Here is a 16192-nt window from a genome sequence, read left to right as displayed (position 1 = left end):
CCTGGAGTGTCTTTTAAGGGGGCCAGATAGCGGAAGGGTTACTTTTAATAGTACTCCTAACATACACTGAGATGCCTGATAGTTAAATCTGTTATTCAAAGTTGAAATTATTCTGAATGTTGTGCTTTTCAGTCCTCTTCATTACATGTTAGCAGGTGCTTCCTTAGCTCTACGTATGTGAGAGCTGAGGCTTAATGCTTTTTTTAATGTTTGATATTCACTTAGAAAGCTCTTTCTCTTTGGGTAGGAATTGATAACATTATCTTACAGGTGGTAGCTGCTTCTACTAAAATAAGGACAGTAAAATGGTAGTAGAAAGTTGAGGTAAATCTTAGTGCAGCATCAGCAATATGTCCAATTGTGCAAGTAATGAACAAAAAGCCAAGTTTGAGTCCCAGCTTGCCACACGAAGCTTGTACAACAGCAGAAAGTACAGAATCTCTGCTCTTCAGTTTTATGCGGTTGAGTTTGCCACATGTTCTGCCTTAAAAATTTTCACAGGTTCCTTGGTGGTGGTATGCACAACTTTTAGCCCAGGTCTGAATAGTAACATGCTTAGACTGGGCAAGTATAGGCTTCGTTTGTTGCAAGGACTAGTTATGTCATATCGAAACACATCTGTAAATGCCTTCATCTCTGCAAAACACAAGTTTTCATGAGAAGTGGTACCTTTATTCAACATTGCTTTGTGTTTTTTTCATAAACAGGTAAGTCTTTATGTCAGTGGATTGATATGTGATAAAACATTTGCAGGGTACCCTGCAGTTTGTTAATGCTGTTCTGTTGTCTTTGTCTTGAAATACAGATTCCATTTCCTGTGTATTTTGAATCTAATGTAAGATTTTCTACCAGATACGGCTTTATTTTGGTGGAAGCTAGAAGCTGGTGTTCTGTATTTGGCATGGAGTAATCAAAGATAAAAATTGCCACCCAGCAGACTTACCATAGGAAGGAAATTATTTAATTGCACAATGAATTACCAAATCTTTTAACAGGACCAGAGGCAGTGGGCACAGACTGAAACACAGGAGGCTCTTTCTGAACATCAGGAAACACATTTTTTACTGTGAGGGTGACCAAGCACTGGCATAGGTTGCCCAGGGGGGTTGTGGAGTCTCCATCCTTGGAGATATCAAAAGCCATCTGGACATGGTCCTGGGCAGCTGGCCGTAGGTGGCCCTGCTTGAGTGGGGGGTTTGGACCAGATGACCTGCAGAGGTCCCTTCTAACATTAATCCTTCTGTGATTCTGTCATCTAAATAAAGCTTTGACTTTATTGAACTTTATATGAATTAACATTGAAAACCTATTACATGCTTAGGTATTTGAATGCTTCCTTACTAGGTTTCATTTCAATATAGATGTATATATTGCTTAGTATTGTTAAATTTTACATTTTCAAATGAAGGACTTGAAAGCTCTTTGAGTGAATCTTGAGTTGTTGCTCTTTATAAGGACCGTGCGACCACAGCTTGCCCTGCCCTTTCCCCCAGCACAGTCTTATGGCTTCAGAGATTTTAGCCCCAGAGAGATAATCAATTCTGCTGTCATTATTTTGGAAGAGGAGGTTAGGACACTGGCCTAACTTGGCACCTGCTGCAAAAATGACAGGTAAGGAATCCTGCAGGAGGGAATGGGGACTGTTGTGTGAAGTTGTGTAAAGCAGCATTGCTAACACTTCAGAAGTACATGTGCTGTGAGTTTCACAATTCCTTAGGAATGCTGTTTTTTTAAATTAGTGAAAGTTTGGATTATGCACAATCTAGGATGTTTTCCTTGAAACTAGGTTCCCCCCTAGTTTTTGGAAGATTCAAAATATCCTCGAATTAGTGAGGTCATCACATCTTAACTATATATAAGTATTTTTCTATAATAGAAAGTTTATGCTGATGTAGTCTTGTAGTCTTAAAACTGTAAAATCTGAGAAAACTGTCTCTTAGGCTTTGCCTATACACTTTTTTGCTACTTTAAAACAATTTAAAAAATATTTTGAAATAAAAAAAATTGATATTAATGAAACTATGCCTATTTAAATGTCTCTAAAATTTTCTTAGTGGTTCTCTCAGCTCAGATTGTGTAGTTGTAAACTTGTTTGCACAGTGTGTAGCACAATGGTATCCTGACTTCCATTAAACTAGTAGAGCAATACTGATACTACTAAACTCTATGCTAGTTGTGCTTATTTAACTGTATTTAGTTCACAGCAGACTTTTCTGCATTTGTTTCAAAATCTGTATGTAAACGTAAGTCTCACTCAGAATTTCTAGAACCTGACATAAAACAAGCTCATTAAATTTTAACTGTAACTTCCAATGCTGAGTGATGCAATGGTTTCAGATGCTTTTGATCTGTCAGGTTTATTAAGTTTTCTTTGTTAATTGGTGAAGTCACATCTATACGTCATTATTTCTAGGTGAAAGAGATGATGAGGGTTAAAGTTTATTCCCTTGCTTCTTCAACAGTTTTGTACTTCTTAGCTGTTCATGATAAGGTAAAGTATCACAAAATGCATAGGAACTTTGCATCCATGTAACAGGGCATGTGAGTTCTGAATGGAGAAAGTGATACTGTTTCTTGGATGTTTTTCCAAGCTGCTCAGAATGAACACAATCCTTGAAAGTAGAAATCTGAACATCTGAAGACATTTTTGCTGCATTAATGACAACATTCATAGAATGGATAATTATGAAAATCACTGATTAGCCAGCTATTCTGGTGCTGCAGATTCCTCAACTTGACATGGAAATGTTAATGAGCCATATAGGGGAGGGGGCTGCATTCAAAAATACGGGATTGAGCTGCTGTTTCATACAGGATTATTTTAATGACTTTGTATGACTACAGCCTCACAGTTCACAAAATTTTGCAAAAATATATTGTGTATATATATAAAATATATATAAAAATAACACTAATTATACTGTGCGATAGAAGCCTGAGTGATGTTAAGAAGTTAAAAGACTTCATTCCTTTCTGCTGATCAAATCCAAACTTCTTTGAAATTGTAGGGAATCTTCTACAAAAAAAAAAATGCATTCTCCTTTTATATCAACTGCATGGTTTTACGTCTAGGAACATAATGACTCACAAAGGAACATTTTTTATTAAATTTACAAAGTACTTACAAATTTCAATGTCTTCCAATTCAGACCTTGCTTAAGCTGCACAGGTGAAATCTCTGTCCTTTCTGTTTACTTATTTTCAGACATGCTCGTTATCCCCCAGATACTGGAGAAATAGTTTAACTTCTGTATGAATGAAGTTTTGCAGTCCAGGCAAAACAAAAATAAATGTACCCTGATTGTAGTATTGTCACTGGTATGGGTTTATTACGTAGCCACTAGTAACTGCCACTGTTTTTTTCTTTTTTGAAATCTGATTCCAGAAAAGGAATATTGCTGCATTCACATTCCTCATTCTGTATAAGATGCTAACTTCAGATACCCTATAGTTGTGAAGTAGATGTAAAATGTTTTTAATAGTCTTGTCAAGGAAATTGAATATCTTGCTGGCTCAGTTCAAGTAGTATTTGCCCTTTTGTTTCTAGGAACATAATTTTCCTTTTGAGCCTTAATGTAGTAATGTTCACTTTTTCCCTGAAATACTTACTTGCTTCTAGCTGGCTGCAAGTATATGCTCTTAAGGAGAGAATTTGGGGAACACATGATGGGGGAAGGTTATGTTGCAGTTTGTCTCCTGTAATCACTGGCAGCCGTGCAATGATGCCCAGGTGACAACTGATTCACTCTCTGATGGTTTTACTGTTGCAGATGTGTGCTTTTGTCCTCAGCAGGGTCTACTTATGATTAAGGTGAGCAGGTTTGGCCAGACTTGAGTAACAGCTAAGAAAAGAATGGGGAGGAAAAGATTGCTTGACCATTTAAAAATGCATTATATCTTCTGTTAGTACGTCAGCAGCCAACGTTGTTATCTGTTACCTTTTGATAGGTAAACCTGAACAAATGCAATCATGAACGCAGCTCTGCGGATCCTCTTGGGTTCCCTTTGGAAACCCCAAATAAATGGCCACAAGGGATTGTGTGTTTTCCTGAGAACAGCTCGGCACTGGAGTTCTTCCTTTCTGTGTGATGGATAGTGGCTCTGCTACTCTCAAAATGATACCTATTCCTGCTGGTGCAAAGTGTCGTATGGTCCACTTCAGTGGAAATCAGAATTTACCCATGCTGCTGTTCTGTATTGCTAGGTAATTTTTAAAGTAGACCTAAAATAAAGGGGGAAATGGAGGGAAATAAGGGGGGAAGCTCTTTGTTACAGTAGCCACCAAAAATCCTGTTAATTAAAAAAAAAAAAAAAAGCAGCAACCTGTTCTGTTGGTCAAGCCAGTGAAGCTGCATAGCACCAGTGTGCGAGGTAAATGTAAAACATCCTTCAGTGTTACAGATTGTCATGGCTGTATCTGCTTGGTGTGCTGCGGTGGCAGCTTGGAGTTTGTCTTGCATAGCAATTCTGTATTGGAAAGACAGTAGTGGAGAGTACTCTGTTAAAAGCTGAATATGTGTTACTTGAAATGGGTTATACTGAGAGGCTGGTTTTCAATTTTCCTTGATAATGGGACAGTATATACATGGTATCACTCTGTGTGTGATGTATTTGTTCTCTTCAGAATAGGCATGTTTATCATGCTGTTAGCCTTTTAGAATATTTCAGATTCATTTTACTTGGCAGCATACCCACTTTGAGCTTTAAAGAAAAGCTTTATCATATGAATGAAGATGATTCAGAGTCTGTTACTTTGACAGTAACTATTTGCTGTGTTCCTGCTTACTCTTACAAATCCCTTTTTCAGCACTACCTGCTAGGATACTTTCAGGTCTAACTAATTACTGTTAATCATAAACATCTCATATAGGGTAGAGAGGTTGGAATGATCTTAATTTCTTGTAGAGAGAGAATCCTGAAGAAATAGTTCAGAGACAGATACATACTGTTTAAAAAAAACCCAAACCACACTATATAATCACTTTGTAAGTATTCGAGTTATGGTAAATGATTAATTTGTAACATTACCATATGGTCTTAGTGGCAGGTTTTAGGGGTTGTCTTGAAAAACATACCAGATTTATTTGGCTACAATTTTGTTCCTAGTATCTACTAGTTGCCAAGAATCTGGCTTACTGCTTTCTCTTCAGTGAATCTGGGTGGCCAAGAAAGAGAAGGTAATATACACAGCGGCTGTTACAGGAACTGGAGAGACTGTGTTAGGCCTTTGGGAGGGAAATCTTAGCCTTGTTCTTTGTACATAGGGGAAAAAAGGAAGAAAAGCCTAATTATTATGTTTTTTAATAATATTAAAATACAGACTGAGAGGTGGGTAGTTTGTAACTGTAGCTTCCCTTTAAGATGGGTACATGCCAATAGCTGGATTAGTTTCACCATGTGGAGGTAATGTCCCAGGACACTAGTATTTGCCAGATAACAATTCCAGCCTGGTCCCGGAGGCTGACAGTCATCGCTATGCCGTGATTGTATTGGATCTGCTAAATGATTTTAATACTAGCACTTGCAAAATTACAGCTCTAGTTCTAAAGGGTTAGTGGGCTGTGCTCTGTAGTATTTGCTTTAGGAAGAAGGTATCCATCTTGCTGAATGTCTGTGTTATGGAATAGATAACAGAACTTTTGAAATTTGATACATGGCAAGCTGCACCATGAGGGGGAAAAGATGAAAAGGAAGCAAATGGGAGAACTGATGAATTAACAGCACTTTTAATAGGACTTTTAATAGGACATTAAATTGTGCCAACTTTGAAATCATATTTATTCTGAGGTGCTAGCCTCAGCTGTTTTTCAGCTGTATCTGATAAGGTAAATGTTACCTTTATTGTAAATGTTTGTGGTTGTGTGTTGTAATTTGCACATATGTCACTTCTGAATTGCTTTTTGGGGCTGTTCCTGAAGCAAAGCTAGCCTGAAAGGTGCAGCCTGTGTGTGGCTTTCTAGAGTAATTCTTTCTGTAACAAATACTTTGCAGGGTGTGCTACGTTTTCTGATCATCAAACAGGACCTCAAGATGTTGGTGAATTGTTTTAAGAAGTCTTTATCTGAGAGCTTACAGAGCTCTTCATCCCCTCGCACTGCTGTAGTCGGGGGCTTTCCAGGCAGTCTTCCTCTCTACAGAGTTTTCTTTAGGGCTCCTTGGCTCTGCAGCATGTTTCTATGTCTGCTTTCCCAGCCTGAGTGATGGATTATATTAAACCTATCAAACATTGCAGTACTTGCATGTTATTTTAAATCAGAGGTATTTGTGGAGAAGAGGTGATTTTAATTGGGAGGGTGGGGGTGGGAATGCGTGCGTATGGGTGAGAGCTGTTTTGAAGCCTGAATGACTGGGGCAGGGAGCTGTTGAATTTTAAACACTTCAGATAATTATTTTGCATGTGGACTCTGGAAGAAGACACATAGAGTTCAGGATGAATACCCTTATTAATGCTTTCAGTTATTATTTAGGCCTTTTTGAATATAATTTTAATAATTTTAATTATGAATTAATAAATTTAATAGCAAGTCAGAGTATAATTTTATTCCTGTTTGTTATTCCAACTGCATTTAACTGCAAATGCAAGCAGATCTATTGCAGAAGTTTTAAAATGACAAAAGTCTTAAACTGTTGCATCAGTTTCTATTGCTTTTAGTATTAAAATGTATTTTAATGAGATTTGTATGCAGTTCTGTTCTGAGATGTTGTTATAAAGTAGGACAACATTTTACTCCAGTTCAGTTGTATTATTTTCATATATAGCTTTGCCCCTTTTAAGTGTCTGTTAAATGTCTGTACCACAGCAGGCTGCAGAACAGGGAGGAGACTGTATTTGTGCTTCCATACTCACAGTACAACTACAGTGAGAGAAATTAGTTCTCAAGTTTCATTAGTAACTGTGTTGTGTGCAGGGATCCTAATTATTGTAGTGGCAATAATGTGAGAAGGATGAAATGTTGCTTTGGCCACATGCATTGGCAGGCCTAGAAGAAGACAGTGTGGTGTTCGATATGTGTGCTTTAAAAACCCTCCAAAGAGAAATGACTTGGGGCTCTTTGGAGCAGAACTGCATTTAATCTACTCCAAGCAGAAGCATGAAAATCTAGGAACTTGTTAATGTTCTTGGAACAGCTGTTTTTTAACTCCTGAGGTAGTAAAATTAAATTTAAAATCTTCAGGGAAATCTGTGTAGGAACAACTAAGTGGTAAGAGTGGATAGAGAATAAATGGATTTTCTTTTTCTGGTAATGTGAAGTTTTATTATGGTTTATTTCTCCATGTTAGAAGTATTTGAAAAGAGAAGCTACTGTATTTTCTAGTTTGTTTGAAGTGTCACTGTTGTTTACTGTCTCTTTATTTTTTAGGTTACTATTAAAATCTTAGAATGCAGATGAAGGCTGGCTTGTGCAGAATCCTTCTGCTATCTTATACATACAAAAGGGAATCCTAAACCAAGTTTTAGTACGAGGTATGTATTAGGATATTTGGTTTTATTCAGCAACTGCTGAAATTAGGAGCACTCTTTTGTTCACATTTGTGATTTGATGTTGAGTAATTCTGTTTCTACACTTCAACTAGTATTTGCTTTCAGATAACGTACTTCCTTGCATAATTCCTGTCATATGTTAACATGTTTTTACAGGACTTGAAGTATATGTACACAGCTTCATGCAGACAGCTCAAAGACTGGCTAGCCATAATGTGTCTTGCATCCAAAAACCATAGTGCCACATTAATATGATGCCGTGTCTGAGCTACTGGATGTGATTGATACATTGCACTCAGAATCTAATTTGTATGATCAACATTGTAGTTTCTGATTCCAAAGAGTCCTTGGGATTAACCAGTAGGCTTTGGTCTGGAAGGCTGTGGCTACATACTCTGTAAAACCTGGGGCAGAGTTCAGTTTGCGTATACACAGGTATTAGTGTCACCTACCCTGCGTGTTGGAAGCATCTCTGTGGGACTGACAGATACGAAGGTTTTAAAAGGAGATTTATGCAGCTTGGTTCGGTAGTTCTGATAGTTCTAAAATTGCAAAATATCAGTTGATTTTATAAAGTAAAGATAATTTTAAACACTGATGGGATTTGACTGAGATGTGCAAGTTCTACTGATAAAGCAAGCAGAATTTGGGTTAGTTCTCCTCTGTGTTTGTTTGGCATAGTAAATGTACTCAGAGCTGTCTCTATAGTTGTGTTAACAGTAAACAGAGAACTTAGATACATAAAGAATAAGATGTATTGAGCTATTTATTAGTGACATGTGAAAGATGTCCCTGCCCATGGCAGGGGGGTTGGACTAGATGATCTTCAGAGGTACCTTCTAACCCAAACCGTTTTGTGAATCTATAGTAGTAGTCTATGATTTAATGCTAATTAGAGGGGTCCTTTTACTGATTTCCAAGTCAGCTGGGAAATGAAGTGTGGGAAGTAAGCAGTAAAGCTTCAGAGTGTTGCATGGGAAGTATAAACATGATGGGGGCCCTTTGTCATTCTGTAAAAAGCATGGAAAGCGCAACATGGGAGAAGAAACCTTTCTGCAGTAATACATCTCAAGCTGTACTGTGAGTTGTAACTAATACTGAAAAGTTGCCTATGTGGTCTTTGATTCCCAAGACTGAAATAGTTCAAAATGTCTACCCAAGACAGGCAGAATTCTATTACACTCTCCACAGAAGATCTGTCTCCTTTTTTTCTACCTTTTACTCTCTACCTGCTGTGCCTTGTCGCGTCTTTCACGTAGGTAGCACTGCTTTATAAAGGATTTTTCCAAAGAAAAAATTTTCTCTGTGCATACTTCAGATGAAGAGTTGGAGGCCTGCTCCCCTCCCTAGTGTTCAGGTCATGCCAGTAATGCGCTGCATGCCAGACAGTCTGGCAGTTACCCTTGCTACTGGAAATGATTTCTCTCCTGAGCCCTGCAGTGCTAACTCCCATCTCACCTCTGCAGCTGAAATTGGGTCAGGCTTTTCACAGAATTCCAGAATATCTGAGGTTGGAAGGGTGCTGTGGACATCATATAATCCAACACCCTGCTCAAAGCAGGATGTCAGGTAGAGCAGGTTGCCCTGGACTATGTCCATTTGGGTTTGGTCTCCAAGGAATGGAGACTCCACAACCTCTCTGGGCAGCCTGTACCAGTTCTTGGTCACCTTCACAGTAAAAGTTTCCTGATGTTCACGGGGAACCTCCCGTGTTCCAGTTTGTGCCCATTGCCTCTGGTCCTGTCCCTGGGCACCACTGGGAAGACTCTGTCATCTTTATACTGTCTCATTAGATGTTTATGAATATTTATAAGATTTTGCCGTGCCTTCTCAAGGCTGAACACTCCCAGCTCTTTCAGCCTTTTATAACATGAAAGATGCTTCAGTCCTTCAGTTGTCTTCCATTCACTGAACTCAATCCAGTATGTCCATGTCTCTTGTACCAGGGAGCCCAACACAGGATACAACACTCCGGATGTCTCACCAGTACTGAGTAGAGGGGAAGGATAATCTCTCTCTGTATGCCAGCAACTTGCTTCGTAATGCAGTGCAGGATGCCATTGGCCGCCTTTGTGGCCAGGTCACATTCTTTGCTCATGGTGGTTCCTTCGACTTGGTGTTCTCCAGGACCCCCAGGTCCTTACCTGCAAAGCTGCTTTCCAGCCAGTTGGCCTCTAGCCTGTCCTGGTGCCTGGGATGATTCCTCCCCAGGTGCAGGATTTGGCATTTCCCTCTGTTGAACTTCATGAGATCCTGTGGGCCCATTTCTCCAGCCTGTCAAGGTCCCTCTGGATGGCAGCATGACCTTCTGGTGTATCAGCCACTCCTCTCAGCTTTGTGTCACCTGCAAAGTTACTGAGGATGTGCTCTGTCCCATCAACCAGGTCATAAATGAAGATGTTGAAAAGGACTGGCCTCAGTACCGATTCCTGGGGTACTCTGCTACTTACTGGCCTCTGACTGGACTTCGTGCCATTGATTACAACCTTCTGGGCCCAGCTGTTCAGCCAGTTTTCAGTCTACCTCATTGTCCACTTACTGAGCCTATACTTTATCTGCTTGTCAATGAAGATATGACGGTAGACAGTGTCAAAAGCTTTCCTGAAGTCAAGGTAGGCAATATCCACTCCCCATATTCACTGAACTGGTCACCTCATGACAGCAGGCTCTCAGGTTAGGATCCTTAAGGATTTGCAGATGACCCCTTTGTAAATCCATGCCGACTACTGCCAGTTACTTTCTTGTCCTTCTTGGTCTGGAAATGGTTTCCAGAAGTAGTTGGTCCATCACCTTCCCAGGGCTTGTAGTTCCCTGGGTCCTCCTTCTTGCCCTTCTTGAAGATCGGAGTGACATTTGCTTTCCTGTAGTCCTCGCACATGTCTCCCAATTGCTGTGCCCTTTCAGTGATAAGAGAGTGGCCTTCCAAGGCCAGCAGCCAGCTCCTTCAGTGCTTGTGGTTGCCTCCCATCAGGCCCAGCGCAGGTAACCTGTGTCTGGTTTCAGTGTTCCCCAACCTGGACCCTGTTACATATTCGATATTGAAGGGCGGGAGGGGTCTGAGGAGGTGGGAAAACCGAATAGGCACCTTGTTTCCTGTTTTTGCCTTGGCCTTTACTAAGGAGTTCCCTGTTACTTTCTAGTTGTAGTAAAATCACCATAAAATCGTAATATAAAAATCATCACGCAATAATGTGTAAGATACACCAGGCTATGGAAATAAGCAAGCTATCAGCATTTACTCACAAAATCTGAAAAAGACAATATAGTTAAAACTTTATCAGAAAAGTAGTAGTAACATAAAAAGCACTTGATTAATTTTTTCAATGTTTGACTCAAAAGAGATTTTTCTACCCAGCTGACATTCTGTCTTGACCATGTAGCCATTGGGAATTCGGCCACCTTGTTTGTCCTTGCGTATCGACTGCCCCTGTGCAAAAGAGCTATTTGGGAACCTTGGTGTTTGGCAGGTTTCCCAGGCATCTCAGAATTTTCCTGTCCTCAACTTACAGTTTCCTTCCTGTGAAGGAAAGAGCAGACGGCCAAGGTTCCTTGGAGATACAAGTGTTTCTTTGACTGGCTAAATAATGACTTCTTGTCTCAGTGGAGTGATAAAATGCTTTGTTTCTCTTCCCCTGTTACTTGTTTGTGTGTGTGCACTTCAGATTGTAGTGTGAACCTGACTGACAAAGCCTAATGGCCTAATGAAATTGCGTTAAAAATTCGGAGAAGATTAGATAAAAATGTGAGTGGACTGCATTGTATTTGGGGCAGTGTGCAATAGCAAGCTGCAAAAAACTTGCAGAAGACTGGGAGAGCGATCCAAATCGGTCACATAATAAAGTTTACACCTGCTCAGTGTGATCTTCCTGTAGAGACGAGAGCTGGCCTTGGTGTGTCACTGCATTCCCTTGCTCAGTGCTGAAATAAATTTGCATACAGTTCTGTTATACCAGAAGATGCACTGGGCTCCAATTAAATTTGTAGTGAGGTCAAAATGTTCTGTCAGGCTGCCTGCTGCTGGGCTTCCTGAACAGGGGTAGGGAATTCCAGACAACCTCTTGGAAGGGCTAGCTGGGAAGGTGTTAGCATTTCCAAGCTCTTTATCCAACTGTATTTGCTAATGCATTGCTCTGTAGTTTGCTGTTTGAGTCTTGTAGTTTGCTGTGCTTTGATTACAAAAGCACGTTTTCAAGGAATTTACCACTTAAGTATCTCCTGTAACTCCTCAGCCTGAATCATATTTATTTCCTTAAAGTGTTCTCCATTGCATTAGGTTTTAATGAAAACCTCTGGTGGCTATACACCCTCAGAACTGAAGATGGCTTTCTGCTATACCATGATCATGTGCAAAATGCTGCTGTTCAAGTTGGAATTACAAGGACCGTCAGGGGTGAGAATATAATCATGTTGTCACTTGTTAGAGCACCTAACAGTGGTTGTGACTTTTGCGATATAATCTGTTTACTTTGTGTTCAGTTACCAGTCTCTTTGTATTATTGTTGTGCTTAACAGGTGTTCTTTTTTTCTTTGTTGCTCTCTATGCTCTTGGGCACAAGAATAATGCTGTTATCCAATAAAATAGTAATGAAATCTGTGAAGAGGGATGAATTCATCACTCTCATTTAAGCTGTATTCTTTCTGCTTGTAGACAGGTCTGCCATGTGAGGCCTGAGGGAGCAGGGCCATTTGAAGTGATGGGAAGAGGACCAATGTGGAGGTGGTGTGTCCCCCACCAGCACCTCAGATGGGGAAAGACACAGCAGAAGCATCTGAATACGATGTCTACTTGGGATGTTCAAGATGCCTTTTCCTGTACAAGGTGACGAGTTACAGCTTTTGTGATGTTATGCTCTTCAGCCTCTGGCAGCGAAGGTGGTACCTGGTGTTAAGCAAGGTTGAGCATTTCATAGTAAGCTGATGTTGGCCAACTTTGATGTGTAACTGAGGGCTTTGAGTCCCTTTTTATCTAGGCTGCATGGAAGCAGATTTTTGATCTCCAATACTAGTGCTGGGAAATCGGTTTGATAAAAGGATTAAAGTTTGTACATGCTACAACAGGAATCAGTGTAAATGATATATTAAAAGGATGCTCCTTGGTTAAATGATTGGTTTTGGACTAAAAAAAAGCCTTTAGAGTTAAATGAAATGAGTAAGAAAATTTTTTCAAGCACTAAAATATGTGACAAAAGATAGGAAAGTGGTGGGGTTTATATTTAAAGAAAAAACAATAGTGTGGATTGTGTTTAAGTTGCAGTAGAGTTTAGAAGAGCACAGAGGTATTAGTTATGTAGAGAAAATTGCATGAGCCAGCAACAGCTGAAAAGGACTGGAAGGAAGTTTTAAGCAACAGGGAGATTAAAGCTGCAGTAAGATTTCACTGTCCGTGCAGTTAAGTAGCCCAATAAAAAGATGAAAACCAAAAAATGTGGGTGAAATGAATAATGAAAAATGAATTTTGATGGGATGACATTTTAACATTGCACTGTAATATATCACCAGGTTTTTTTCAGGGTTTCTGTCTCTGTTACAAAGCCATTTCAAATTAATCAATGACTAACAGGATTTTTTTTTTCTATTATTTCCTGAAATCAACAAGGCAGGGAACATGAATTGAGGGCCTGATGGGAACCTCGAGTTCAAAAAAGGCGAATGCAAAGTCCTACAGTGGGTACTGAGTAACTTGATGCAGTTGCGCAGCCTGGGCACAGGGTGGTGGCGAAGCAGCTTTGCAGAGGCTGATCTGGAAGTCCTGAGGGACAAGTGAAGATGAAGGTGTCCAACCCCATCCTGGGCTCCACGGGAAGAGCACAGCTGAGCAGGGGCAAGGAAAGCAATCTCCTCTCTGCGCTTCCAAGATGGCAGCTGGAGCGCTGCAACCAGTTCTGGGCTCCTGAAGACAAGACGTATGTGGGAACAAGTCCAGCAGAGGCCACCAAGATGATCAGGAGGTTAGGGCATAGGAGCCATGGGGTTTGTTCAGCCTGGAAAACAGGTCGGGGGTAGGAAATCATCTTAACTTCAGCTGTGTAATGGAAGGGGGTAGAAAAGATGAAGCCGGGCTCACCTTAGCGGTCGACAGTAATGAGGAAGTGTCGTATAATTTTCAGTGTATGTAAGTGTTGATCATACCACTAATAAAAGTAGTGCAAGTCGGTACTGTCTCGCTGTACTTAATTGGTGTCCCCACTCTGTGGGACCACTGGGAGTTCCTGGTAATCCTCTGTGTCAGGAAGGGTGAATGTAGGGGACCCAGTCTGGGGGTTTGTGTGGGGCAGTGTTCACTTGTGGTTTAGGGATCTTCATCCTACTGTTTACAGAAATACGAACTGTTGAATATTAAGACAGAGTGGACAGATTACAGAATCGCAGAATTATAGGGGTTGGAAGGGACCTCTGGAGATCATCTGGTCCAACCCCCCTGCCAGAGCAGGTTCACCTAGAGTAGACTGCACAGGAATGTGTCCAGGTGAGTTTTGAATATCTCCAGAGAAGGAGACTCCACAACCTCTGGGCAGCTTGTTCCAGTGCTCTGCCACCCTCAATGTAAAGAAGTTCCTCTTCATATTTAGATGGAACTTCCTGTGACCGAGTTTGTGCCCGTTACCTCTTGTCCTGTCACTGGGCACCACTGAAAAAAGACTGGCCCCATCCTCCTGGCAGCTACCCCTGAAGTATTTAGAAGCATTGATAAGATCCCCCCTCAGTCTTCTCCAGACTAAAAAGACCTAAGTCCTGCAGCCTTTCCTCATAAGAAAGATGTTCCAGTCCCCTAATCAACTTCGTAGCCCTTTGCTGTACCCTCTCCAGCAGTTCCTGTCCTTGAAGCGGGGAGCCCAGAACGGGACACAGCACTCCAGATGTGGCCTCCCCAGGGCAGAGTAGAGGGGGAGGATAACCTCCCTCGACCTGCTTGCCACACTCTTCTGGATGCACCCCAGGATGCCATTGGCCTTCTTGGCCCCAAGGGCACACTGGTGGCTCATGGTCACCCTGTTGTCCACCAGGACCCCCAGGTCCCTTTCCACAGAGCTGCTCTCCAGCAGCTCAGCCCCTAACCTGTGCTGATGTGTGGGGTTATTCCTCCCCAGGTGCAGTGCCCTACACTTGCCTTTGTGGAATTTCATAAGGTTAGGATCCAGGAAAGGAAAGGAAATTTCAAATGCTTGCACATCTCCCATGCAAACTTTTCCAGACATGATGTCACAACCAGCTTGGGTAAAGCTTTTTTTTTTCTTTAAAAGGCAAGCAAGCATGTAAGCACAGCCTTTGCAGGGTGGGGCTCTGGCTGTTACTGTTTGTGGCAGGGATAGCAGCTTTTCCCCCGTTATAGGGACGATTGTGTTCAGTGTAAGAAGTGCAACTGCTCTTAACAGGCCTAACTGGGCTCTACCCCAAATTCATATTCTCTCCACAGGGCTCTTGAAAGTCTGTACAAGTAACAGCTCCAGGGAACAAGACCTCTTGTCAGAAAATGAGGGTTTGTGATACAGGATCAAGATGTCACATGGGTGACAGTTTTGGAGCAGGCACTGGTCTCCCTGGGTATGGTGACAATGTCTTCAGTTCCCATACACATGGGAAAAAGCCAGAGTTGTGTCCACCATCATTTTGAGAGTGCCATGCGCCAAAGGAGCTAGGCCATGTTAAGGTCTGACCCATCTGTTATAAATGAGTCCATGCCAACAGTAACTAACCACAGAGGCGTTCCTTAGAATTCAGATCATGTGGGAAATATTACAGAAATCCTTGAAAAAATTCATTTGTAGCTATCCTGCACAACAGTTGAGACTCTGCTGTAGAGAAAGTTGACCTGAAATCAAAAAGAACCATCTTCTCCCTGCTCCCTTCCTCCTGGCTGTTATACTGGAGGTGATTAAAAAAATAAAATCTCAGAGAGACCCTTTTTTAATTTTTACTGCTGCCTCAGTCCTGCTCAAATTTGTACTGTCATTTGTCTGCTTTAGTATTTTTTTCCTAACCCTTGTCTTTCTTTGCCTTTCACTCAAACGTTTTAAGACAGGTTCAGAATCTGCAATTTTCCCCATTTATGTGGGACACAGAAAAGCTGAGGAATTTTAAAGTGTCAGGATTCAGTGCTGTGCTTGCAGCACATGCCCATGCTGCACCAGCTTAGAAAAATGCAGCTGTTGTTATAGTTCTCTTACATTCTTGACAGGTAAGACTCCCTTATGGCTCCACATTACAGCAAAACTAAAGATCTGCATGATGCAATGCATTCCTATAGCAATGCTGTCTCAGCTCCCGTGCTACCAGACTGCCACCGCTCCGGAAGACTGACCGAAAGGAAAATGAATTCACACTGGCTGTCTTCCAGTACCGTATGGGAAGGCAAAGGGTGAGAACAGAACTGTAGCAGGTACAGACATGCAGAACATTCTGGGACAGCCCTCAGGCACTTTGAGCAATCCTAGCTGGCTGAGATGGCAGCTGCACTCTGTGCTATTTGTCTCATCCATATATTGAAACAGTTTCTTCCACCCAGACTGATGAAAACACATGCCATTTTTGAAAAACAGGTGCAGAAAGCACAGGGGACTGGTAATAACAGTTAGATGCATCACCCACCAACCTTCACTATCTGTGAAAGAAGCCAGGAACACAAGCACTGACGATATAGCAGTGAAAGATAATTAATCCAAGCCTTCAGAACCATTTATTGCCATTGCAGCTTATCATAACTGCAGCTGC

The 16192-nt window shown here is 41.2% G+C and overlaps 1 protein-coding gene across 3 annotated transcripts in view; it reads left to right on the top strand.

Moving 5' to 3' along the window:
* The window catches only part of PSPC1 (paraspeckle component 1), a 65346-nt gene extending 52791 nt beyond the window's left edge, over positions 1-12555 (top strand). For 2 of the 3 annotated variants that reach the window (XR_009484083.1, XR_009484080.1), the window contains 3 exons: positions 7362-7465; positions 11757-11873; positions 12132-12555. The gene's annotated coding sequence lies outside the window, so the exon portion shown is untranslated. The remainder of the gene's footprint in view (positions 1-7361; positions 7466-11756; positions 11874-12131) is intronic. The other variant, XR_009484081.1, reaches the window with a different exon arrangement.
* The last annotated feature ends 3637 nt before the right edge of the window (positions 12556-16192 follow it).

This window comes from Gavia stellata, chromosome 1 (genome assembly GCF_030936135.1).
Source record: "Gavia stellata isolate bGavSte3 chromosome 1, bGavSte3.hap2, whole genome shotgun sequence".
Taxonomy (NCBI): domain Eukaryota; kingdom Metazoa; phylum Chordata; class Aves; order Gaviiformes; family Gaviidae; genus Gavia; species Gavia stellata.
Note: the sequence above shows the minus strand (reverse complement) of the source record. Positions and strands in the feature narration are given on the sequence as shown.